This window comes from Pinus tabuliformis, chromosome 1_1 (genome assembly GCF_031772625.1).
Source record: "Pinus tabuliformis cultivar Carrire ecotype Pingquan chromosome 1_1, CPIR1, whole genome shotgun sequence".
Classification (NCBI taxonomy): domain Eukaryota; kingdom Viridiplantae; phylum Streptophyta; class Pinopsida; order Pinales; family Pinaceae; genus Pinus; species Pinus tabuliformis.
This window is the reverse complement of record NC_142297.1, coordinates 269,209,190-269,235,041: the sequence shown is the minus strand read 5'-3', so window position 1 is coordinate 269,235,041 and position 25,852 is coordinate 269,209,190.

Below are 25,852 nucleotides of genomic sequence, written 5' to 3'. Positions count from 1 at the left end.
GGTGGAGGGTTTTGTAGGCAATCTAGGGTTTGAAATTTGAAATATAAAACCAACTTCAAAATGATGAACTAAATGTCGAGAGGATAACTCAAGGATTGAGCTTACTTGTTTAGAAGTCCTAGATGGAAAAAACATGATTTGGATGGTTGATAGGGTGTTTTGGTGCTTGTTGGTCCTATGCGCAACGCCCTCTACAGGTGCGTAGCTCTCTGGCTCTATGCGTAGCGTCATGCAAAATTGCACTAGAAAAATTTCCCTATGTGAAGCACTCCATCCCTATGCACAACGCTCCAGCCTCTGTGCGTAGCGCTCCATCTACTATGCACAATTCCTCCTGCTATATGTGCAACACTTCCTTTTTTGCTTAGCCACCAATTGGCCTCAATTCCCCTCTCTCCTTCAATGATCTTCTTTCTATTTGTCAAATGAAAGTGATGAATTTGGAAAAGGAATCTGACATCTTATATAGAGGTTGATTTTGATTTTTCTTTAGAAAAACCCACTTTCTAATGTTTTGGAACTTTTTCTTAGTCTTCAAATCTCTGTTTAATGCTTTTCCTTCTTTGTCTCTTTTCAAGTGGATTGATGCTCTGATTGACTTGATTTCTTCAAAGGTTTCATTTTCTTGCAGCAAGGAGAAGTGTTTGGGGTAGCTGGGAACACTTATTACATAAAATGAATTGAATTACATCCAAAAAAATATAAATCAACTAAAATTACTTTATTTTCATCTCAAAAACATGTTTTTGAGATGGAAATTACATTAGTGACATAATATCTCTGTATAATAACCAAGACTTACCAGTAATCACTCCTTGTTTATTGGTCATCATCATACTTCTTCTACCCTCTATTTACACTTTAAACCATGCTTTTGACCTTGGAAATGAACCCTAAGACATAATGGAAAGACAACTATATTGACACTAAAAATTTCATATTTGAAACCACAACTGAATACAACATCGAGATGGATTAGTAAATGTACCTCATGAGGGAAGATTTTGATTTTCTGAGAATAAGACAACCATCAGTGGACCATTTTGACATGAACTAATGGAATGATCCAAAAATTCAATATGAGACACCTAAAATGAAAATTCAAAGAGCAGATTTGATCCCTTATGGAAGTATGCATATACTGACACTAACAGGGAAAAAGCAAATACGACTACAGCCAGAGGAGGAAAAACTACAACAATTAAAGATTCGGAGAAGAGGGAAAACAAAGTGAAGGTGTTTTTGAAGATGTTAGTGAAAGAAAACATCATCCCTCACATCAGAGATTGAAAATATGGCAATGATATTTTGGTGACTCTAAAGGATCTATATGAGATAAAGAATACAAATCGCTTGTTATTTATGAAGAGTAATATTATCTCCATTAGAATGCAAGATAATGAATTTGTGGTTGCATTCATATCTTAGATCATATAGTTGAGAGACAAGTTGGGCAACATAGGAGAGAAAGTGTCCAACACGGACCTTGTCATGATTACCTTAAATGGTATGACTAACGATTATCAGATGTTCATTACAGGGCTAATAGTGAGGGAGAGAGCTCCCAACTTTGAAGAGTTGACAGGGATTTTGATGTAGGAAGAAGATACGCTGATGAATCTGAAGCCTCATAATGCATATCTTGCATTGATGGCGAAGAAAAATCCTTTCAGAGGGAAACCAGGAATAGGAAAGAAAGGCAGTGGTACACCCGAGAAAAATCCATTCCAAGCTATGTCATCAAGTAGAAATGAGTCAGGAATCAAGTGTTTTTATAGTGGTGAAACTAGTCACATTTCTAGAAATAGTTACAAAAAGAGGTCTGATGAAGCTAAACACATACATAAGAAGCATATGGGGCACTTTGCGTATGAAAATCAGAATCATGACCTCAAATTGTTTGTGTATGATTCTGCTTTCTTTGTTGAGACTGATGAGGCTGAAACTTGGTTTGTGGATTCTAGAGCATCCACTCATATGACACGTAATAAGCATTGGTTTTAAAGTTTTAAAGAGACCAGCAATGGTGCTAATATCTACCTTGGTGATGACATGGCATACCATATTAAAGGTTATGGAGACATTCCTGTGATATTTCCCGATGGTAATATCAGGTGCATCTAGAATGTCATTGTTGTTTTAAGGGGTCTTGACATAGGTTCAGAGTGTATTGCACACCAAAAAAACCCTCAACCACTGGCCCTTTCGGCAGCGACCTACAAAAATATCATAGTCTCATCCGAAGCAGTTATGGGAGGTTGCAAAACTAGGGTTCTGCAGCCATATGGATATCCACGTTGTGGCGCCTGTGTGTTTACTTATGGTTTATACCTATCTACAACTTTTAATGTACAAATAAATTTGCAGAGATGATTAGCTGAATTGATTAACACTTAACCCATACACATAACAGAGAACAGTATAACATGTATTATTTCACATACTTAAGTAAAAGGCATGCATAACAAAACATATAAACACTGACACTAAAAACAGAAAGATACATAATACTTTGCCAAAACTTATTCTTTATTAAAAGGATCTTCAATACATAGACTTTATCGACCTGCATACCTAGCTGCAAGTCGTCTGTGCACTGAGTTGCAGACTCTTCATGGCCTCCATGCACTCAGTTGCAGAGCCTTCTCCAAAAATACAAACTCAAGACAAGAGGTATGATCTATCAATGATATCCATTGGTACATAGTTATCAGCAAAGTATTACATCTTTATATATATTCCCTCACTATAAGAACATGGTCCACATACCATGGATTTGACAAAAAAATAGCCTAATACCTGATACCTGTTACAAAATAAGGGACTTTGACCCACCCCAAAGCCCCGAAACACCACACAATGAATATATCTTCGCCAGCTCTACTCCTCAAAATGCAAAGTCTTTAGCCAAAACTTGGACCAAGTTGGGTTGCACCCAATAGGCCCCAAATAGTCACCTGTGATTCATCTCGAGTCACTCAGCTATAGTTCCCTTGATCTCGCTGCAATTCTATTGTACACTGCACTGTACACCTTGAACTATTCTTGTCATTTGTTACTCTTCTCATCATACCTCCTCCAACAGTGGCTCTATGGTTGGGCCAACAACTTTCTGTGACATTTCTGCCTCCCTTTTCTTTAAGTCTTTAATTTGTTTGTTCACTTCTTGAGAAAGTAGGAGGGACTCATCTTGCCATGGCTGAGTCATCTCTTAAAGAATCTGCTTCTTCCTTTGAAGATCATCTATCTACTTTTGGATTTTCTTTCCTTCTGTAATACTGACCAACCTCTCCAAAACTGGTAGGTTCTTCATAGCTGCCAATATCACGTTGTGCCACTTCTTCTTTACCTGCAATTATTCCTTGATCTTCTAGATGTTTGGATCCTCTTGTAGTGAGGCCCAAATCCACATTGTGTCATCCAGTAGTCTCCAACAGTCTACCACTGTGTCGAAGATCCCTTTTAGTGTTGCTTTCAAATCTTTCTGTCTCTTCTCCCATACCTCTGGTGGCGTAACTAGATGCAACCTTATTTACAGCTATGCTATATACATTTCATACTTGAACTTTAGCTTGGCCATTGTATTATTTGATCTATTGATCACGAGGGCGAGCTTCATGACATTTTCTACAAGTGGATCCTCCTCATGGACTTGAACATTTAGAACTGTATTGTAAGTTTTTGTGATGGATTTTTCCAACTGCTGTTGTTGCTTCCATACCTCATCTCTATGCTTAGCCAACTTCTCCAGTTCCTTCTTCAGTGCATTTGTCTCCTTTTCCACTTGTAATGTCAATGCTGAGGTTCATTGTTAGCTCTCTTATAGCTTGGTCGTCAAACTATGATGCAACTCATGTATTTCTTCAATGGGTAGCGCATCGATGTTCAGTCTAATGTTCTTCCATGCCTTAGCTTGTTCTTTGTCCACGAGTGTGTCAAACTGTAGTGCCCTAGCTGGCACTTGTAAAATTCTGACCCTGAGCTATGTTTCTATGCTTCACTCTAACTGTAGTGGTTGGGTTATCTACTCTGGCTATTTTGCTATCTATGGCTACGTCTTCATCTCTGTGATGCCTTATTGTACCTCAGCTAGGATCACTTTATAGCAATCATCGATTCTGTCACAAGTCTCCATGGTGATATCCTGAACCTTTTCTCTAATTTCATCGATGACCCCATCAGTGAGGACCATGATTATTGTGCCCCTGGACTTATCTGCTTTCTACTTTTTCTTTAGGCCTGTCGCAGTTGTTTCTACTCTCCTTTTCAGAAGGAAGGGTGAATCCTCTAATATTATTGCATCATTGAGGTGTTCCTCACACTCCTGTTCATGCTCTATTTCCTCTATTTATATCTCTGCATCGTTCCCACTTGTGCCTACATCCTATGGGGTACCCTTCTCTATGCCAACTACTCAACTGGGTGGAGTCATCCATTCTTTGGGCCAACATTTTACTACCACGAGCAAATCATCCTTAGTTACTAAGTATGGAAATATATGCCACGTCTTAGTCAGGTCCCTCATTGCTTTCACATATTCTCAATGAAATTCTACCTTGAATTCTCGAATGTGACAGTACTACTTATATAGAATTGGTGACAACCTTTGATGTTAATTCACCAACATATGTATATCCATGGACATTAGTACAAATAAAATATGATTTTCTATTGCGTGTGTTGGCTCCTTAGTAAAGCATAGGGGAGCATATCTTTTCACTTCAAAGGAATCTACCTCGATAGTTGGGAACTATGAGTCCTTTAGTTCTTTCCACACAACTATCACGATGAGGATTATCAACCAGGCATAGTGTAATTTCTTCCATTCTTCCTATGCCTCTCTGCAATCGGTAAAAAAACTTTTACATAGATAAGAGGCACAGTTAAACTGGAAACTCACCAAAGATGACTAACAATACCCCTAAGACAACACAAAGAGTTATACTAGGGACTAACACCCCTCGTTCATGGTTGAGGAGTGTTATAAAGCTTCTTGCTAATTCCTAGGGAGAGTTACCCTCGCAAATAAGACTGTGAACTTTTTCAATATTTCAGTCAAACTGCCTTTCTCCTATGAGCTGATGAGGAGGTCATTTTCGTGTATAACATATTCCCCCTAAAGTGTGAGATCAAAGGCAAAGAAAATGGCCGAAATAAGTTAGAATTTCTATGTTGGAACAAAGAGAGAGAGGATCAAAGCTTCAGGACTATGAGAAACCATATACAACCACATATGTAAAATCTAAAATCATGTCCTGAGTCAGGCATTCCCACACTCAATAGCTATGTCAGAGTGATTTATCAACAAAGAGATATGAAGATCATGTCCACCGATAAGCAAAATGTGGAACTTGTGTCATAATAGGATCATCCTGATGAGATATCTCCAAAAAATAATATACACAACTTGGGAGAGGAAAGAAGGCTGAGTGATGTAATCCTCTACCCAAGGTCTTGATTTCTGCTTCGTCTTAACAACATATTTCGACACATGTGAATAAATTCATTTAGGTCGAACATGTATGAAATCATCTGATTACCAGTCACTAATGAAATTTGTTATCGCACGTGAGGATGGCCACTGATAATGATGATGGTCACCAAGATGCATAGTACAATCTAGCGAGTGTGAATAATGATGTTGTCATCAAAAACTCGTAGAATCATTCAACCAAGAGCCAATAACGAAAACCCCCGATCAAATACAAGGTAACTTGCCACTAATGTTTGCAAGTTCCAAGACACTGATCTGTTTCTATATCTTCTTCCTAGATAGAGTGTTGAAGTCGATAGGAAGAGATTTGTCGATAGGTAGGCAATAATGTGTCCTACATCAGTCAACACGAAACGGGACAAGAATGATTGTTTTTTGAAGATAAATTTTGATAAATGGGTCAATTGACAGAGGGCATGATAGAAGTATATGATTGATGGTTGAAATAGGAAATAGAGGATAAAGGGATCCATTGAATAATAGAAGCCAAGACACAAAGGTTTAACCAAGAAACTCTAGAATCATGAACACCAAAGAGTGTTAGGATTCAAGGATGTAGGAACATCAGAGTATATAGGCTAAACTCATAGGATGGTAAAGTTATTTTGAGAGGCCAACAAAGGAGGTTTTGCTGAGGCAGTGCTATGTTCAAGGGAACTAACACTGCCAAAAAGAATTTCCAAATACAAACATAAAGCAATTGTGTTGTCCAATTTTCCCCATCTAATTAAATTTAACGAGTCCAGATGGGTAAACTCAGTGGTCTTTTCATATTTAGAGATTCTAAAAATATCATAAAGAGTAACTCTAGGGGGTCCCTTTGTCATAGTTGTTAACCAGGTTTGACAAAGGTTTAATAGTATACCCAACATAGTTCCTTTTCCATAAGTTAGTCTACTGAGTCTGGATAAAGTGATAAACCTATTCTCAATAGATGTTTGCCTCATTTTGTTATGAGTATGAGGAGACGAAGTAAACTCGATATTCTTCGTGAAATTTTAATGAGTCACATGAAGACAAACTCAATATATCTTCATCAAATTTTAACGAGTCAAATGAAGAAAAATCGAGGTATATTTTTCAATTTAATGAGCGAGGAAAAAGAGATAAAAGAACTTCTCATGCCTTCTTCATAGATTTAACGAGCCCAAAGAAGGGAAAAACTTGGGGATTTTTCAATTTAAGAGCAAGAAAGAGTCCCAAAAAAGAAAGCGCTCATATCGTCATCGTAGGATTTTTATGAGCTTGATGACGAAAACTCATGGATTTCTCAATTCAGCACTGAAACCCCTTCATCAAAGCATGAGTAATATTGATAGTATATCAAAATGGTGTATGATAAAAAACATAGGAAATGAAAAGCTTCTATTTCAATGACAAACTATTATAGGTCTATTTGGGCACATCACTCCTGACATTTAGATTAGTACAATTAGAGCTCATCAAACCCTAATTCAGTTGCTACATGCCCTAAACAAGTCATCGGATTGAATGCTTCCATTCATGAAAGTTTCCTAGCCTAAGACCTGCTGAAATTCCTCCTTGGGACACCAATGTAGCCTTGGTCAGGGTAATTGTGCTGGATAGTAATTCAGCCCATTCAGGGGTACACTTCAGTGCACTTAGGCCCACTTACACCTGCATTGGACAAGAATGAACGAAATTTGAATAGGGTTCTCGGAATATTCCTTGATTCTAGATCATTCTAAAAGGATCCCAGCTGTTATCCCATCCTATAAGATCAAATTTGGATAGGATATGGATCAATTAACCTCCTATCCTCTCATCCCTTCCTCCATGGAAACTAACTCTAATTTTGGAAAACCATTCAATGCCTAATTTATGACAAATCCACCTCCATTTCCCTATAAATTGACCACTCATCATAGTGATCAAGGGGATGGAACTTGAAGATTGTAGAGAAATACTATTGGTTTGAGAGTTGAATCATTGTCAAGTAATGTTATGTTGCTGGATTGATGTGCCATTGGTGTGATGAGAGTTTGGAACTAAAGCTGGATGAGTGACACGGGATCGAACTACTTTGGATGTAACTCTTCCTTCTATCATCAATAAAGTTGTTTACTCCTTTTCCCATATTCTTGTCTATTTCTATGATGAATATATGTGTAAATGTTGTCGATTCCATTTTCTTATAGTAGATAGATCATGCACTTCGATTATTGTAATTTTCTATTTCTGATTACAAGTACCAATTGAGCAGATTCAGTTCGAAAGGAAGCGACAAGAGAAATTTAAAGGAGATCAAAGGAAGTGAAAGATCACAAGTAGGTTCCTTGATCTTATCTATCTATCATAGAAAAAGGTTAAACATCTTTACTTCTATTGTTCTAAGTGAAACTACCCACTTAGGTAAGATGTATGTTGAGAGATTTAATTATTGAATTAATCCTCTAATATTTATATTTCAATCTCATCTTGCAAACACGAGTTGTATTTCACTTTCTACATTCTGTTCTAGGTTAGAGTTTTAATGTTTCCTTTACAATGATCAGCTAGGTAATAAAAAACACAAATGCTTGAAAACTCAAAGGAAATCAAACCATCTTGCTAGCATAGGCAGAATCAATAATCAAATTCAATTTAAAGAGTCCAAAACCACTATAAACTTAACCTATTTGGAACTGGAACTAAAATATGGACCTAAAAGGTGAATTGACTATTTATCACAGACTCTAGGTTATGGAAGTGAATGCCTAGTCAAACAGACTGCACACAAAACTCAATCAATCGAAACCCAAGTTATAGTTCTAACTCTTACAATTCTCACTCAAAAGAATTAAAGATTTACCCTACTTGTAATGGTAATTCAATTCTAGCTAAGAAATCAAACTTTACTCAATGACTCATTAACCCTACTAGCTTGAAAAAAAACCAAAGATCTTGATGTTGAGCACTAATATGGGTACTCTGTTTCACACTTAACCAAATAAACTTGACTTCTTACCCTCAATTAAGTTGCATACATGTTCCTAATCAATCATAACCCTAAGAACAACTTCAAGCATTAACTCTATTCAAAAATGGAAAACAAACGAAACAACTATGAACTACCATTAGGCACACAAAACTGTACTTAAGAACTACCCTACAGTCGCATAAATCTTCAAATTAAATTCAAGTAAACCTATTCGAATCCTTGGCAAACTAACACTCTATTTTCGAAATCTGATCAGGCATGCATTTTGATGGGGATTAGTACCAGATTCTAAGCTATGGAAATATAATCAAACATTCCAAACGAAACAAAGGGAATCACTTTGAAAACTAAAACTAAATCACTCTTTTGCACTCTAAAATTGATCCATGAATTCTACTTAACAAACTGAGAATCTATTTGATGAGCGAAACTAACCCAAACTATGATAAGCCATTTGAATCAATTACTCTGGAAAGCAAGGATTCTATGGTAGACACACTTATGCAAATAACTCAATCGATTTTAGACTAGATCAAACTCACAACAAGTCACACTATTCTAATTAACCAACATGCAACTATGGAAACAATTGAGAAGGAAAATCAATCAATTCGATCACTGAAAGAAACAGGAAGATGTGATTTTGAAATTCACTAAACACAATCCAATGTATAGTTAAACTCAAACCCTATCAACTCTGATTACTCAGTATGTTATCTGACTTCGACATTAGAAGGTAGCTCTGCATTCTTAATAAATAGACTAGCTCGTCGTAAGCATTCAATGGACAATGTGATTCAAACAAGTTTTATATGCATCTATGACAACACATTAAAGGTAATGCGATTTGTAGTTTTAGAGAATAGAGTATGTTCTTGCCTTGGAAGTAAGAGCGCTAATCACACGAGAGTCATATATTCAAATTTCTGAAGCAAAGGGATCTAAAATGCATAATACAATTAGCACAATAAAATCATATGAAAGCAAGAAAATCTCCACACAACATGTAAACAAGTGATGAACCAAAGCTAAATGAAAATTGATTATGTATATCACACAGTTATGTTCCTACGCAATGGTACATAGTTGATCCCAGATGGGTGGGCTCGATCACACCTGGGGAGCTTATTAATTTATAGAGAACAAGAAACTTCAATCTTAGCCAACTCATTATCCATAGTGAACCATCAAACAAATTGATTTGAACTCAGTGCATAGCCATCGTAAAATTCTTCAATTAGAAATAATAAGTCTAAAAGATACAAAATGACATCTATCTTCTGTTCGCTAGCTTCTTAATGATTATGGAGTAGCCTTTTATATGTTGGGTTGTGTTATATTCTTTCCACGACTAGCCAACATAGTTAACCAGGTGGTTAGAGGGGGCTCGGAGTCTTGGTTTTGGGATCCATGGGAAAAGCTCTTTTTATATGTGTTTTATGTGTTATTCTCTATCATTCTTTATTTTCTTTGTTTTAGAATTCATATGCAGGTAATTTCTATACGGGGTTAAAACCTACATTTGGTATCAGAGTAGATTTGGCTTCAAGGGGATGCCTTTGTTGCTGATGGGTTTCTCTCGGGCCCATGGTAGACCCTGTTCAGTCGGAGATCTGCGAGATCAATTTTGGTGGTGAAAGAAGATGGTGAGCAGTGGAAAGATAGAGATCGAGAAATTTAATGGTCAGAGTTTTGGGTTGTGGAAACTCAAGATGGAGGATCTATTGGTGGATAAAGATCAGTGAATTACAGTAGATCCGGGTACTAAACCAACAGGAGTGTCCAATGAATATTGGAAGAAGTTGGATCAGAAGGAAAAAAGCACAATACGATTGTGTGTCTCAGATTCAGTATTTTTGAATGTATTAGGGGAAGCTACGTGAAGGCTTTGTGGGACAAGTTAGGGACTTTGTACCAATCTAAGTCTCTGGTGAATAAACTGTTCCTGTGGAAAAAGTTGTATAACCTGAGGATGAAAGATGGAGACTCGGTGACAAAACATCTAAATGCATTTAATACTGTGGTAAGTCAGTTAGCATCTATTGATATTAAAATTTTAGATGTGATAAGTGCATCAGTTTGTTTTGTTCTCTACCAGATTCGTGGGATAGTCTGGTTATTGCAATAGGTAGCAATGCAACTGCCTTGGAATTTGATGAAATAGTCTCATTCTTGCTAACAGAGGAGATGAGATAGAAAAATATGGAGGGCCAGAATGGTGATGCCTTGTGTGTACAAGGATGGTCCTAGAACAGAAACAAAAATAAGTCATCGAGTGGGAGATCTAAATCTCCAGGAAAACCTGTAAAGGTGGTGTGCTAGAAATGCGGAAAGGAAGGGCACTGCAAAAGGGACTGTAAATCTAAAGCTCCTGATAAAGGAAAGGCATCTGATGATGCTCCTTCTAAAAAGGAAAAAACCACCTCAAATGAAGGTGGGGATGTGCAATTGGCTTCTTCAAGTACACATGTAGATCATGAGGCATCGTTGATTGAATCAAGTGCATCCTTTCACTTCACTCCCCATAGAGAGTGGTTCTGTGAGTATGATAAATACGATGGTGGTGATGTCTTCTTAGGGGATCATAGGAAGGCTATAATTATTGGTCGCGGAAAAGTAAATTTGAAGTTGCAATGTGGAAGGGTTAGAACACTTCCGGGTGTTCTGCATATTCCTGCATTGGCTAGAAATATGATTTCTATAAGCAAGTTGGATGATGTAGGTGTAAAAATAGTGTTCGAGAAGGATACCTGCAAAATGGTTTGGGGATCACTGGTATTGATGTAGGGAGTTCGAATTGGATCTCTGTACAAGCTGCAAGGTAGCATTGTTATTGATGGGTGCAACAGTTCTATGGTTCTTGAGAGTGGAGCAGAAAATCTAGTGGTCTCTGGAAAGAAGACCATGTTGTGGCATCAAAGGCTTAGACATATTGGAGAGAAGGGCCTTCGAATACTTCATGGTAAAGGTATGGTAGAAGGCATGAGTAATAGCTCTTTGGATTTTTATTTCTGTGAAAATTGTCTATATGCGAAGCAGAATCGGGTGAGTTTCCCCTTTGGTAGTAAGAGGGCGAAATAGATATTAGAACTTGTGCACAATGATGTGTTTGGACCTATGAAGGTTCCATCACTAGGTAAGTCTGTGTACTATGTATCATTTATAGATGACTTCTCAAGGAATACATGGATATATTTCCTTAAGAAGAAATCTAAAGCCTTTGACAGGTTTAAAGAATTTAAGGCTCTCATGGAAAATCAGACAGAGAAGAAGATAAAGGTGCTGAGGACAGATAATGGTGGAGAGTTTTGTAGCAAGGAATTTGAAGAATACTGTAAGAAGTGTGGTATAGCACAATAATGGACTACTCTATATACACCTCAACAAAATGGATTTTCAGAAAGAATGAATAAGAAGTTGATGGAAAGGGAAAGAAGCATGCTCAGTGGTGGCGAGTTAGGACGGGAATTTTGGGCAAAGATGGTGGATATTGCATGTTACCTAGTTAACAGGTCACCTTCATCAGCATTGGAGGATAAGACTCCACAAGAGGTATGGACTGGTAAGAAACCCTCTCTTTCACATTTGAGGGTATTTGGATGTGATGCATATGTACATGTTCCAAAGGAGAAATGAACCAAGTTAGATAGTAAATCTGAAAAGTGCATCTTTAATGGGTATAAGGATGGTTTAAAGGGTTATAAGCTTTGGAACCTAGTCACACGAAAGGTTGTGTACAACCAAGATGTGGTGTTCAGAGATGTAAAAGATGTTATTAAACATGAAGTCCAACCAAAGGAACCTGAGAAGATAGAGTTTGAGCTTAAGGAGGAAGAATCAGACTCTACAGCAGAGGAGGAATCAAAAGATGAAGAGCCACAAACTCTGGGTGTAAGAAGATCAGTTCAAGAAAGAAGGCAACCAGAAAGGTATAGTCCATATGCTTTCTGTTCAATTTTTTCTTTATCTATTACTGACGATGATCCCAGAACTATGAAGGAAGCAATAGATTCACAGGATGCAAAACTCTGGAAAGAGGCCATGGTTGATGAAATGGGATATTTGCACAAAAATGAGGCTTGGGATTTAGTGGAGTAGCCAGCTGGAAGGAAACCCATTGGAAGCAAATGGGTGTTCAAGAAGAGGACAAATGCAAAAGGAAAGGTGGAGAAATACAAAGCTTAGTTGGTAGCAAAAGGTTATTCCCAACTGTCGAGAATTGATTTTGGTGATATTTTTTCTCCTGTTGCCAAGGTAACATCTATTAGATTACTTTTATCTATTGCTGCTGCTTTTGATTTTGAGGTAGAATAGATGGATGTGAAGACAACATTTCTTCACGGGGATCTAGAAGAGGAAATATACTTGAAGCAACTTGAAGGCTTTGCAGTGAAGGGTAAGAAAGAATTGGTATGCAAGTTAAAGAAGTCTTTGTATGGGTTAAAATAGTCACCAAGGATGTGGTATTAGAAATTTGATACATTTATACGGGGACTTGGCTTCACCAGAAGCAAAGAAAATCATTGTGTGTATTTTAAATTAATTGGTGACCATGTTATTTATCTGGTCTTGTATGTGGATGATATGTTGCTGGTTAGAAATGACAAAGAAATTATCTAGGATTTGAAGACCCAATTGTCCTCCAAATTCGACATGAAAGATCTTGGTGTTGCAAACTATATTTTGGGCATGGAAATTAAAATAGCTTGGGCAAAGAGTAAGCTCTAGTTAAACCAGACGAAGTATGTCGAGACAATACTGCAGAGGTTTAATATGCAGGATAGTAAATCGGTGAAGGTTCCTATTCTTGTAGCTGTGAGGTTATATGTTGAACAGTGTCCCAAGACACAAGAAGAGGAAGAGGACATGTCCAATTTTCCATATGCAAGTACAATGGGTAGCCCAATGTATCTAATGGTCTATACTAGACCAAAAATTGCACATGCAATGGGAGTATTGAGTAGGTTTGTGTCAAAACTAGGGAAGGAGCATTGGACAACAATGAAGCGGGTTTTCAGGTATTTGCGTGGCACTAGTGATTATGTTTTGTGCTACCAAGGAAGATTAGGATTGGAAATAATGTTGGATATTCATGGCTTTGTTGATGCAGACTAGGCTGGAGATGTGGATCAGAGAATATCCACAAGTGTGTATGTGTTTAACCTATTTGGAGGTGCAGTCAGTTGGATGAGTAAGAAACAATATGTAGTGGCACTATCAACTACAGAGGAAGAATACATGGCAGCCACTCACGCAAGCAAGGAAGCAGTTTGGTTGCAGAGATTGTGTTTAAGTATGGGGTTAGTACATGGAGCTATAAGGATAGACTATGACAACCAAAGTGCAATTTTCTTGGTAAAGAAGCCCGCATATCATTCAAAGACAAAGCACATTGATGTTTAGTATCACTTTGTGAGGGATATGATAGAAGACAAAAAGGTGTTGCTAGTAAAGGTGGACACTTTGAAGAATACTGCAAATTCATTGAACAAATCTTTGAGTTCTGAGAAGTTCTCTCGGTGTAGAGATACAATGGGTGTTAACTTAGTTGGAAACGAACTGAACCATACATAGAAAATTCTAACAGCCTAGCTAATTCGATATTCCAGCTTGGGTGGCTTGAATAACCTATTCGATTTAGCCTAACAGACCCTCAACCAATACCAATATTGGTATCAACTACGTTTAGTGAGGACAACGAAGATTTTTGTAATGGCTGAAGTTGAACATACATAGCTGGAGGTGGCTCACCCATCTAGAAGTATGTGATGCCTCATCCTTTGCATCGTTAGGTACTGAACCCAAAATGGTTGTTGAGTACAAAAGTGGAGGAACATGGTTCATGGCCAACACTCTCCTATTGTCACCTTACTTAGTTGCTGCAATGTCCACACTCAACCATACTTATTAGTTAGTTCATTAATAGCTACTCAAATTCACTTAAATTCAACTAATAAACAACAAAATGTCACCATGAAAGGCTTTACCTTGTAATAGGATTTGGATAGTGTTTAGAGAAATAAAAATGGCAGGTGAGTAGGTTTATGAGTAAAAAAGGTTAGAAATAGAGGTGGAAAACAGTGGCAGTGGGGAAAAAATGGGGGACCAACATCCTCCTATGCCGATTTTGATGCATGTCCTCATGCATTGATTACAACCATCAAAAATAAAAATAGTGCTTAAAGAAAAAGAGATTGTGGTCAAAGAACGACAATCTTAATCAGTACTTCAATCCTCTTCTTTATTGGTGGGGAGCACTTATGATCTGATATGACCATATACTAAAAATTGATGTAGAATTGATTGGTTGAGATCTGCCTCTCTTCTACCTTTTTCAGTTTTGAAGGAGAGTTCTTCGAGCAAACATGCGGGGTTGCTATGGGATCCCCCCTCTCCCCTGTTGTGGCTAATCTTTTTATGGAAGATTTCGAGTCCAAAGCTTTGAACTCTTCCCGGCTCCTTCCTAAGCTATGGAAGAGGTATGTGGATGACACCAATGTCATTTGGTCTCACGGCCAGGATGAGCTTGATATCTTCTTTGATCATCTTAACAGGCAGTCCTCGGCCATTAAGTTCACTAAAGAACAGGAAGTTGATGGATGCCTCCCGTTCCTTGATATTCTCATTTCTAGGAATGAGGATGGTTCCCTAGCCCATCAAGTTTTTCGGAAGAAAACTCATACAGAGCAGTACCTTCATGCCAGTTCCCACCATTTCCCAGCTCAAAAGATGGGGGTTCTTAGTACCCTTGCTACTCGGGCCCTGAGGATCTCGGACAAGAAGAGCTTTGAAAAGGAGAAATCCCATCTGCTGGATGTCTTTGTGGAGAATGGTTACAGTAGGTACATGGGTCATAGGGCTTTCCTTAAAGCTTCCAAGAATTCTCTGGTGAAAAGAGAGCCAAAAGATCGTGTTCCTGGTGTCCTTCTTCCTTATGTTCAAGGGACCACTGATAGAATTGGTAGGATTCTCAGGAGACATAGTATCCCGGTATCCTTCAGGCCCCTGAACACCATTCGTTCATCTCTCAGATCGGTGAAGGATCCCATCGACCCTAAAGATATGAAAGGTGTTTATTTGATCCCTTGTTCTTGTGGGACCCCCTATATTGGGGAGACTGGTCGTTCCATTAATCAGAGGATTAGTGAGCACGCAGCGGATCTGAAGCATAGGAGATTTAAGTCTTCCGCTTTGGCTGAACATGTGGAGAAAACCAAGCATCAGGTTTGTATCGAAGAAGCCAGTGTTATTGCTAAGGTTCCGCATTTCCATCATCGAAAATTCAGGGAAGCTCTAGAGATTGAAAAGAGACCTAGCAATCTCAATAGAGACGATGGTTGGAAAATCAGCAGATGCTGGGTCCCTGCCCTCTCCTCCTAGACATTTTTCCGTCCTCTGTGGTTTTTATTGTTTTTTCTCTTATTGTCATCCTTCTAATCGCCTTTCCTTTAGGTTTCTGATTATTTAAGGACCTGATGGTAACTTATTTCCTTATATTATTACTATTTTACTCGCAATTTAGCTGTATTCAGGACTCTTTTCTTCTATTTTTCCCTTTTATTTTGATTTAGTTATTTTATTTATTATTATTAATTCTGTTATTTTTTGGTTTTTATTATTTATTTATTTAATTTATTCGTTTATTTATTTATTAGTACTATTTAAGTTATGTTTAATCCCTTTTAATTATTCGATTCTATTTATTCATTCTTATTTTTACTAATTCCTCGTGTTTTGTTATTATTTTATTTTTATTTAGTTAGTTACTTTATTATTATTATTATTTTTAGCTTTTATTAATTAATTAATTCAATTAATTTATTATTTTTTAGCTTATTATTTTATTTTATCCCCTTTGAATTATTCATTCTTATATATTTATTATTATTTTATTTCATTTTTCGTTGTTTTATTAGTACTTTTCATTCATTTAGTTGGTTATTTTTGTTATTTTTATTAGTAATTTTCATTATTTTTATTATTATTTGTAATTTTTAATATTATTAATTAATTAATTTATTACCGCTTGATTTATTATTATTATTATTATTATTATTATTATTATTTTTTTTTTTTTTTTTTTTTTTTTTTGTGCTTTGTTTTATCTATTTATTTTTATTTTTTCTCGATTAACTCTTAGTCAGATCCAGTGGTCTATTTTTGTTTGATTTCTCTTTAGTTTATTTATTTTTATTTTTGTGTTTGTATATTTATTTTTACTATTTTAGTTTGGGTTTTTATATATTTATTTGTTATTTTAATAGTTTACTTGGTTATTCTCCCTTAATTCCTTCTTAGAAGCGGTCCTTTGCAACTAATTTTCTTTTATTAGTAATTTGACCTTTAGTTTTTTATTATTTATTGGTTATCTTGACTTTGATCCTGGTCCTCTGGTCAATATTAGCGGTTAGGTCAAACTAGCCGTTGGAGGCTCTGCTCGGTCTATATAGCATGCTTAGCTAGATCTGTTTTCTTCATCTTGTCCTGACGATGAACCACACTGGTTGGTTCGAAACGCGTCGACAAATGACTTTTCATGTGATTTACGCCGAAATCTTTATCTAGCCATTAATGAGTTTGAATGTTAATTGAAAGCATGGAAATCGGGAAAAATATCTTGTATTGATCACTTTATGACAGCTGATAAACCATAATTAAGATGCAAAATAGAAGTGAAAAGATTGATTATGGAGTATGTCCCTAACGGACTACGTCTCTAAGTCCGCTTTCAAGATGGGTGACCATTTTTATTAGGAATGAGAAGGAAGAATTTTATTACACAGTGAATTATACAGACTGAACTTACACACAGGCCATTCTGACCTATGTCATTATATATCTCTCTGAACCAGATTTCTAATGCCACCGATGATTTCCAAATCCGACTCCTGATGCTGCCAAAACTCTAAAAACAAAACAGCCTATGTCCTCCAGAACCTACATAAAAAAACCCAAAAACACCCAACCATTCTTCAATGAGAAAAAATGCCTCTTATAGAAATGAAAGTGCATCCAAACCTCCTTGACTACCTTTAGGAATAAATTTTTTGAATTCTGGGGTTGATTTGGTTCAGTCTAATCCACTAGGGACACCATAGGGTTTAGTCACAAGTTCATTTAGTTAGTTTTCAAAACAAACTAAACTAAAAACCCAAAAATACATTGGTTTAACCTGAAAGCCGCTGGCTGGAAGCTAACCGAGCGGAGGGGAGACCGTTACATGTGAGAACCTGTAATAAACAGTTTGCTAGTGGTTACCTCGATGGCTTGTTCTTTGACAGTTCCAGACTACCAACTGACGGTTGCAGTTCTGTTCACATGCCGAAGGTTGCTTCGCACAGTTTGAGGACTGCTGGTTATATCTAACCTCGATTGTCTTACAATGCCACATTCGCATGTCTACAATTACGTTTATATACATATCCGTGCGGTGCTAACCATGGTAAAACACATCTGCTCATATGTCGAGACCTTCGATGTGGTTTAGTTGGTGGTTTGATTGATATTTATATGTTTTATGTAATGTTTTTTTTGTATTACATTGTTTACAAAGACCTAACGGTTTAGGTCTTGTATGAGGATTTTATGTATAGGACTAGATTTTTAGGTAAGGATTTGATGCATGGCTTTAGAGCTTAGGTTTTGAGCATTTGATACATGGTTTAGCATAGGATTAGGGTTTTCAGAACTTAGGCATAGGTTTAGGATTTAATACGTATTTTAGGATTTATTTTAAAAACCCATATGTACAATTTTGTCACAATGTAACGTTCGTGAAATTCATCACATGATGACAATAAATGCATGTTGATCATCGACAAACAATGATGTTGATCCTCTGCCAAAACGACAACCCATGTACATCATTGACTCCAGCTATCTTTGCAATGATAACTCGGATGATGAATCTATGCCACGGATGACACCCAGACGACATAACAAACCTCTGTGATGGATGACACAACCATGTCAACACCAATCCTGTTTTTCGAGCAAAAAAAACACATGTCATCGACCAAACCCTAGGGAACTCTTGATGAACTCAAGTCGACATCCAGGCACTAAACCATCTCTGTTGAACGCCATGAAAAACTATTAACATTACATGACAACCTGATACATCTGTGCAATTGGATCGATGGATCATCCTGGATCATTCCTCTCCACTCGAAAGCTTTTGGATCTGTTGTGGCCACAACTACCACCCTATTAAAACTTTCCTTGATAGCAATTTTGGATGGGCCCCCTGCCCTATAAGTTGATATTGCACTCCTCTGAATGATCTATCCTATCCCAGGGATTTTAGCTCTTTACCAAGCTAAGTCTTTAATTTCTAAATGGTCAAGGCCCCCTTTGATAAATCTTTGTTGCATAGTTCATTCTAGGCCCAGCTTAGCCCTTCATTCGTTCCCCTCATTAGAATTTTCAATCTTGATATGCATTCATGGTATTTCTATGCCCACACACATAATGACCCCCACCCTCACTACAATTGTTTGTGCATTTAATACACAAAACCTTATATCACCCCTTTATTTTCATTATAGCCCTTTATAATGAAAATCCTTCTCAAAGAATGCATAAATACCTTTTGGGGTCTTATCGCAACTAAAATAATGTATTCATGGCTGCCAGACCCGACGACACTGTTAACTGCATTTGATACATCATTGGGTCCAAAATCCCGTCACATATTGCAATTGGCCTGGTTATGATGCCTTTGCATAAATCACTCTCCTGTCTTTCTGACCCAACAGAGTTATTAACCAGAATATATGCACCATCGAGTCTAGTTCACAATTGCTCATCGCATATCGGCGGAGCGCGGGGGCATACAATTAGCGGGGAGGTGGAAGCTAGACCCGCTGATGATTACAAAGCCTAACATATAAATTTTCAAGTCCGCAATTTGAATTTGGCTGTGTGTTTTGTAACAGTTTCAGTGTAAACAGAGTTCTCGCTTGCAGGACTGAATCAATGTGAGCTCGAGCAGATTCGGTAGCAGATATAGGTGCTATATGACTAGGTGACACCTCTGCAACCTCGGTTGGGTACTGCAAAGGTGAAGCATGCAGAAAGGGAGATGGACAGTAATTATGCATGATGAAGGCTCGCTCCATGGCAAAGAGAACATAGTGTCGATCCCTCAAGATGTCACTCCTTCCAGAAATGCCTCAAAGCATGCCGGGTGTGAGATGGCAGACACGGTGTTTCAAGTTTCCCTCAAGAAGCGGTAGGAAATAATACTATTCCACACAGGTGCAGTGAAGGGATACATAACCACGCTTAGTTCCTTTGACACCTATCCATTTCCCGAGAAGAAAAACGCTCTAGCAAAGTGACTTCAACGTGGTAGCAGCCTCACCACTCCTATCCCTATGTACTTGATTTGCATTCCGAAAAACAGTGGGGAAGATGAAGAGGCAGGGAAGATCAAGAGCGAGAGTTTTAGCATAAATAGTACCCCCGAAGAGGGGAAGGGGCTTTTTATTTTTGAGAAGAATAATGTTACTTTATTGTGAATGAGGAGGACTATTTTTGAGGGAAGAAGGAGCCATTAGTTTCAGACTCATTGTGCTGTTTTGGATCAGAGTATTGTTACTGGCATGAATGTAAATGTGATTTATATTTATGTATATCGATGACTTTATTTCACTATTGGTCTTGTTAAATTGAATGTGATTCAGTTTCATGGTTAACCTGTGAATGGTCTCTGATTTGAAACTAAATTAAACATCAGTTGCACTTTTAATTCCATAAAAGAATGTGGATTCCTATATGAGTGATTGGATTGCAATTTAGCTTTAATACAGTCTTGTCCAGCTGTGAATTCAGTGATTGATTCATTTGGACTTGAATCTATGCATGATGTTTAACCTTCTTTATCACGCTCCTGCTGAACATATATATGATGTTTAAACCTTTGTATCATGCTCTTGCAGGATAGATTAGAGTAGTTAGAAGTAGTATAGATAGGATTTAATACATAGAGGTTAGCTGTTCAATTTTGTTGATTTAATTGGAGTCTTCCTCTCAAAAGCAATCTTTCGACATGTTCAAGTGCTTTACGGGGTCCCTTAAAACTCATCAGAGCTAGCCATTCCAAATGAAAGTGGGTCTAATTGGGGCTTGCGATTGGGTTAGTTCCCATTGTTGGCATAGTGCACATTTGCCATGTCAAAAAATTGGTGCTAGAAGGAGGGCCTGAACCACCCTCTCCAGCTTTTCAAAGATTTCATTTATAAGTGCCACACATGGATTCAAAAGGATTAACGTATGGATCGTAAAGGTCAGAGAGGTCCTACTACACATCTGAAAGAGCCTCATTTTGAAGAAACCGAGACCCCTCTAAGTCTTGTTTCCGGGTCACCCAAGGAAGAGGGACTGTGGGAGTATCTTGTCACTCAGGAACAACCAGTCAGGGCACTTACTCGGGCTTACGCTCATTCCCTCTCTTAGCTTCCCATCTTTCAATCTTTACCTCCGACAACTAAGAGAAAACCAAGGATTTTTACCTTGAGTGAAGATACATTTGTAGCTAATTCTCTTGAAGATATTGTGCTAGAATCCTTGCAAAGTATTGACACCCCTTGTGAAGAAATTCATGAGGATTCCGCTTCTAAAGGTAACTCCTCGCTTTATTTTTAGAATCCCAACGGAGAAGCCTCCAACCAAAACTTCCCTGTCCACAATATGGCCAACGTCCCTCCTCCAAGTGGGAATCAACCTCCACCTCCTCCTCCGAGTTGGAATCAACCTCCACCTCCTCCAGGAGCACTCCCTCCCTAGCTTACATAGGATGTTGTAGTGGTACCTAGGTAGCAACATCCCTTACCCAAAAATACAGAAAGAATGTTACCCAATTTCGACCCTAAGTGGGGAGATACCATTGATAACCATATTCGCCCTTTCTTCCTAGTCTTGCGTAGGTTGGGCGTTTCCGATGAAGATGTGGTATGCCACCTATTCTCTTTTACTTTGACTGGTGCAACCTCCACATGGTATTTTAGTTTGAGAATAGGGTCGATTACCTCTTGGGATGCTTTTCAGCAAGCCTTTTTAGACAAATTTGGTGATGACAAAACACCTGCGGCCCAGGTTTTAGAATTATCCCATTTGAAAATGGAAAAGAAGGAGAAGGTTAAGGACTTTAATATTCGATTCAACACCTTATTCAATAGAATCCTAGCCACCGCTAGACCTACTGAGGAAGTGCTCATGGAGCTCTATTTCTTGGCTCTCCCTATCCCTACAGCGATGTGGGTTAAGAGGAGTAATGTGCAAACCTTACAAGGTGCTATCAATGAAGCAGTAAAGGTCAAGAATGAAATGCTCAGTATTACAACATGCCACCCTACAATTGGAGAAAAGAAAGCCTCTCGGACATCCAAGAAGAATAATGGAAATGATAGCAAAGGGGCTGAAAGTAAAGAAAAGGACACCACGGATGTGGAAGGGTTGCATCGGATCATTAAGAAACTAACGAACACAGTCATTAATATGAAAAGGAATCATGGAGAGAGTACTAGTGGCAATGGAGGAGACTATAACAATAGAAAGCCCTTCAAACCTTTCTATCATAAGAAAATAGAAGGTAGTCATAGTCAACTTGCATTGCCCACTCCACCTAATGAAGGGGCTTTAAACACAGAAGATTTGGCCCTTGTTGGATTGCTCCTTAACAAAGAAGAACCTATATTGGAGCTCGAACTAGAACAAGGAGATGAGGAGGAATACCAAGTAGAAGAACCATCAAAAGAGGAAACCCAGATTAATGTGTTATGGGATTTCCTTAGTAATGAAAATGACGACGAGGGAGATAACCCCGCAGAAATAAACACTAATGAAATTCACACGTGAAGTAAAGGGCCGCTCCCAGGTGCGATAAAACCAATAGACCAGATCAAGCGATATGCTCAGCCTGTGAAAACATCCACTCCCGAAGTCTCTGTTGGAAAAGATCGATCTAGTGGTGATTCCAGCAATACCCTAGTTGCAAACCATCCAAAAAGGGATAATACATCTCCCTCTGCAACTAAGATGACTCAAAATGGAAAACCCCCATTGAAGAATGGCAAAACAAGTATGTTTACCTTGCCCTATCCCATTTATAACATTGACTACAATATTGTAGATGATCTCAAGAATTCAAGGGCTAATATCACGTATTCTAACTTGTTAAAATTAACGCAACAAAAAGATTTGCTGCTGAAAGCTATGAATGAGCGAAACTACAAAACCCCCACCACCTCAAGCACCCAAACCAAGAAGCCAACGTCGAAACCTGTTAGTACCACTAGCACAACCCAAATACCATCAGCTATGGAGGCCATGCTATCTAAAATGAATCGAAAACTCCAAGATGCCAGCGCATCCATGATAAGGAAGAAATCGAAATGTATGACTCCACCCTTCCTTATCACATTCGAAATATTCAACATGAATGTGAATAATTTCTTGGTAGACTCTGACGCTTCATCCACTGTTATGCCTTACACTGTTGCTAAGAGACTTCAGGCAATACTCGATAAAACTGAAACTCGAATTATGCAATTAGACAAAACGAATGTGAGAGTTATTGGGGTGCTAAAATATGTGTTGATTCAGATGGCTACCAAACCTCAATACACTCAAGTCATTGGTATAGTGGTGGTGGATATACCTGAGGCTTATGGAATGCTACTTAGTAGGGACTGGTCATCAAATCTAAATGGATATTTCTCAACTGATTGGTCCCATATTTTATTACCTCAGAGGGGAAAAGGTGATATGTTGAGAGTGGATCGGGAAAGGTACATGAAATACGTGGTAACGGAACCAAACAGCCCCAATGAACCTGTAATGTTCTATAACTCTATCCTTGGGAATTATAGTTCTGATGTTTATGCCACAGAAACCTGTTTCAGGGAGTGCCATGCAGAAACAGTCAAGGAGGCTTTGAAAAACACATGGTTGGAAGAAAGAATTAAACACCCCCACAATCCAACTGGTGAATTACCTTGTATTATATTAGATGATAAGACTAAGTGCATAGGAAGTAGTTCTTTTAGCATAACATTAGAGTTTATTTACTGGACACTCCACTTTAATCACTCTAACTCTCTTGAAAGTGCAGGAGCTAGGAGCATTTTCATTGATCCACTAGTGAAACAATGTCTGATGGCCAGTCGGTTAGAATTCACATGCACTAGTAACACAGCAGAACATAAAGGCTTGCTGGAAGGCTTGTGAAGAGCCATTGAAAGGAATGTAAAAAATCTCATAGCTTTTGATAACCCATAGATAATGGTGGACCAGGTAAAGACAAAGATACACTGTAGTTTGCCACACCTAGTGAGGTACCAACATGAGATATGGAGTTTAATTGACAATTTCGATTCCTTCAATGTCACATATATACCTCAAAAATATAATCACGACACCGATCTGACGACTACTATAGTTGCAAAACTGTTGCCTAATCTTAGATTAAACAAGAATAAACTTTATGTTGAATTTATTTTCAGATCATCCATAACTAATAACATCTCAAATTGGTAGGTGTTCGAAGGAGATAACCAAATCCTTGAGTTCCTGCATTATGAAAGAACACCCAGAAATGCAGCCATTAACAAAAGGGATCATGACTTAAATGGAAGTGAAGACAAAGTGATATCTTTCACTGAGAAATTTATTCATTTTTCATCTCTCATGAGTGAACCAACAAGTAAGCACACAAAATTACAACACCCATGGCTGAGCCCATCCCAAGTTGTGGAAAAAATTGGTCATGGAATTTACAGATTGAAAACCTTACAGGGAGAAACTAGAAAACTCCCTATTAATGGCCAACATCTCAAGAGATACTTCCAGTAGCCACCACATGGTGGTTACCTCCTCAGTAGGTTAGAGTTCATTTCATTCTTCTGTTAGTTTAGTTGTATTTCCATCCTCTATTTTTCTTTTTCTGCCAACTCTATTTTTCTACTGTTTTGAATTACATTCCTTTTTAGACAACTGATTGTGGTCCTCGAGACTCATTCTACCCTCAAGATTTTCCCTCAATCAATACTCTCCACCTTTCCTTGCCTCATTAACTTGTTGATGATTCTGTTGTTCCTAAATCCATCATTTCCCTGCAAACCAAACAAACTTTCTACTAGCCCATGAGCACTCAAGAATCAACAATGGAATGCAAACTGAAACCCCTCATTGGCATCTGTTGTGAACTATGTGAGATATATTGATAGTGTGGATATCTGGAGCATGTAGGAGCATCTTTATAAAACTAAAAATGTGTAACTACAGCTGGACTGGCATGGAGGAATGTTACATTTGAATAAATCCCACTCAGACCTAGCCTATGCTTGCTTGTAAGGATTACAGTAATTCTCCATTGGCCTCATCCGCTACACTAAATGGTTCAATACCTGTTACTCATGAGTAAGCCTCCTTTCATGGGATAATCTCACTGTCTCATACCCTATGGAAAATATAATTGTGCTCTAGTCCTTGTTCCTGAAACTGGAAGGAATTATCTAAAAATAAATGAAATGTCAAAGTCCTTATGCCAATCTGGAAGGACAGCTTGTTTGGGAAGCCGGTTTGAGTAAGGACTGTTGCTGGGCTCAGAGTACTGGTTGACACAACAAGCCCAAACCTTGCTTAAGTGGTTTAAAAATATAGCATGATCCATGACGACACTCCATTCAACCAATAAATATAGAACTAAAATTCTCATATAAAGTGCAAGGAAAACATGTATAGATCAAGCTTGATGAGCAATAAGGAGCTGAGGTACACACCTAAATAGGTATGGACAGACTAGTGACGGCACGAAAGGGATTTTGAAAGTGGGAAACAGGTAAAGGAAGGTAAATAAACTCCATAATACTACCATTGGAGAATGACTGTCAAAATCATATTAGCAAGTAGAAGCTATTTGTCTCTATCCCCTACGAGACAATAATGTTTAAGTGGAACCCATGCTGGTCCATCTATATAGTTTGCATTTCAAGTTTATTTTAACATCCTGATGTTTTATTGATATGAAGGTTATTTAGAAATGGAGATAACTGGTTCGCCCGACAGTTCGCAATTTGTTGTGGCCACAACTACCACCTTATTAAAACTTTCCTTGATAGCAATTTTGAATGGCCCCCCTGCCCTATAAGTTGATCTTGCACTCCTCTGAATGATCTATCCTATACCGAGGATTTAGCTCTTTGCCAAGCCAAATATTTAATTTCTAAATGGTCAAGGCCCCTTTGATAAATCTCTGCTGCATAGTTCATTCTTGACCCAGCTTAGCCCTTCATTCATTCCCCTCATCAGACTTGTCAATCTTCATATGCATTCGTGGCATTTCTATGCCTGCATGCATAATCACCCCCACGCTCACTACATTCCTTTGTGCACTTAAAACACAAAACCTTCTA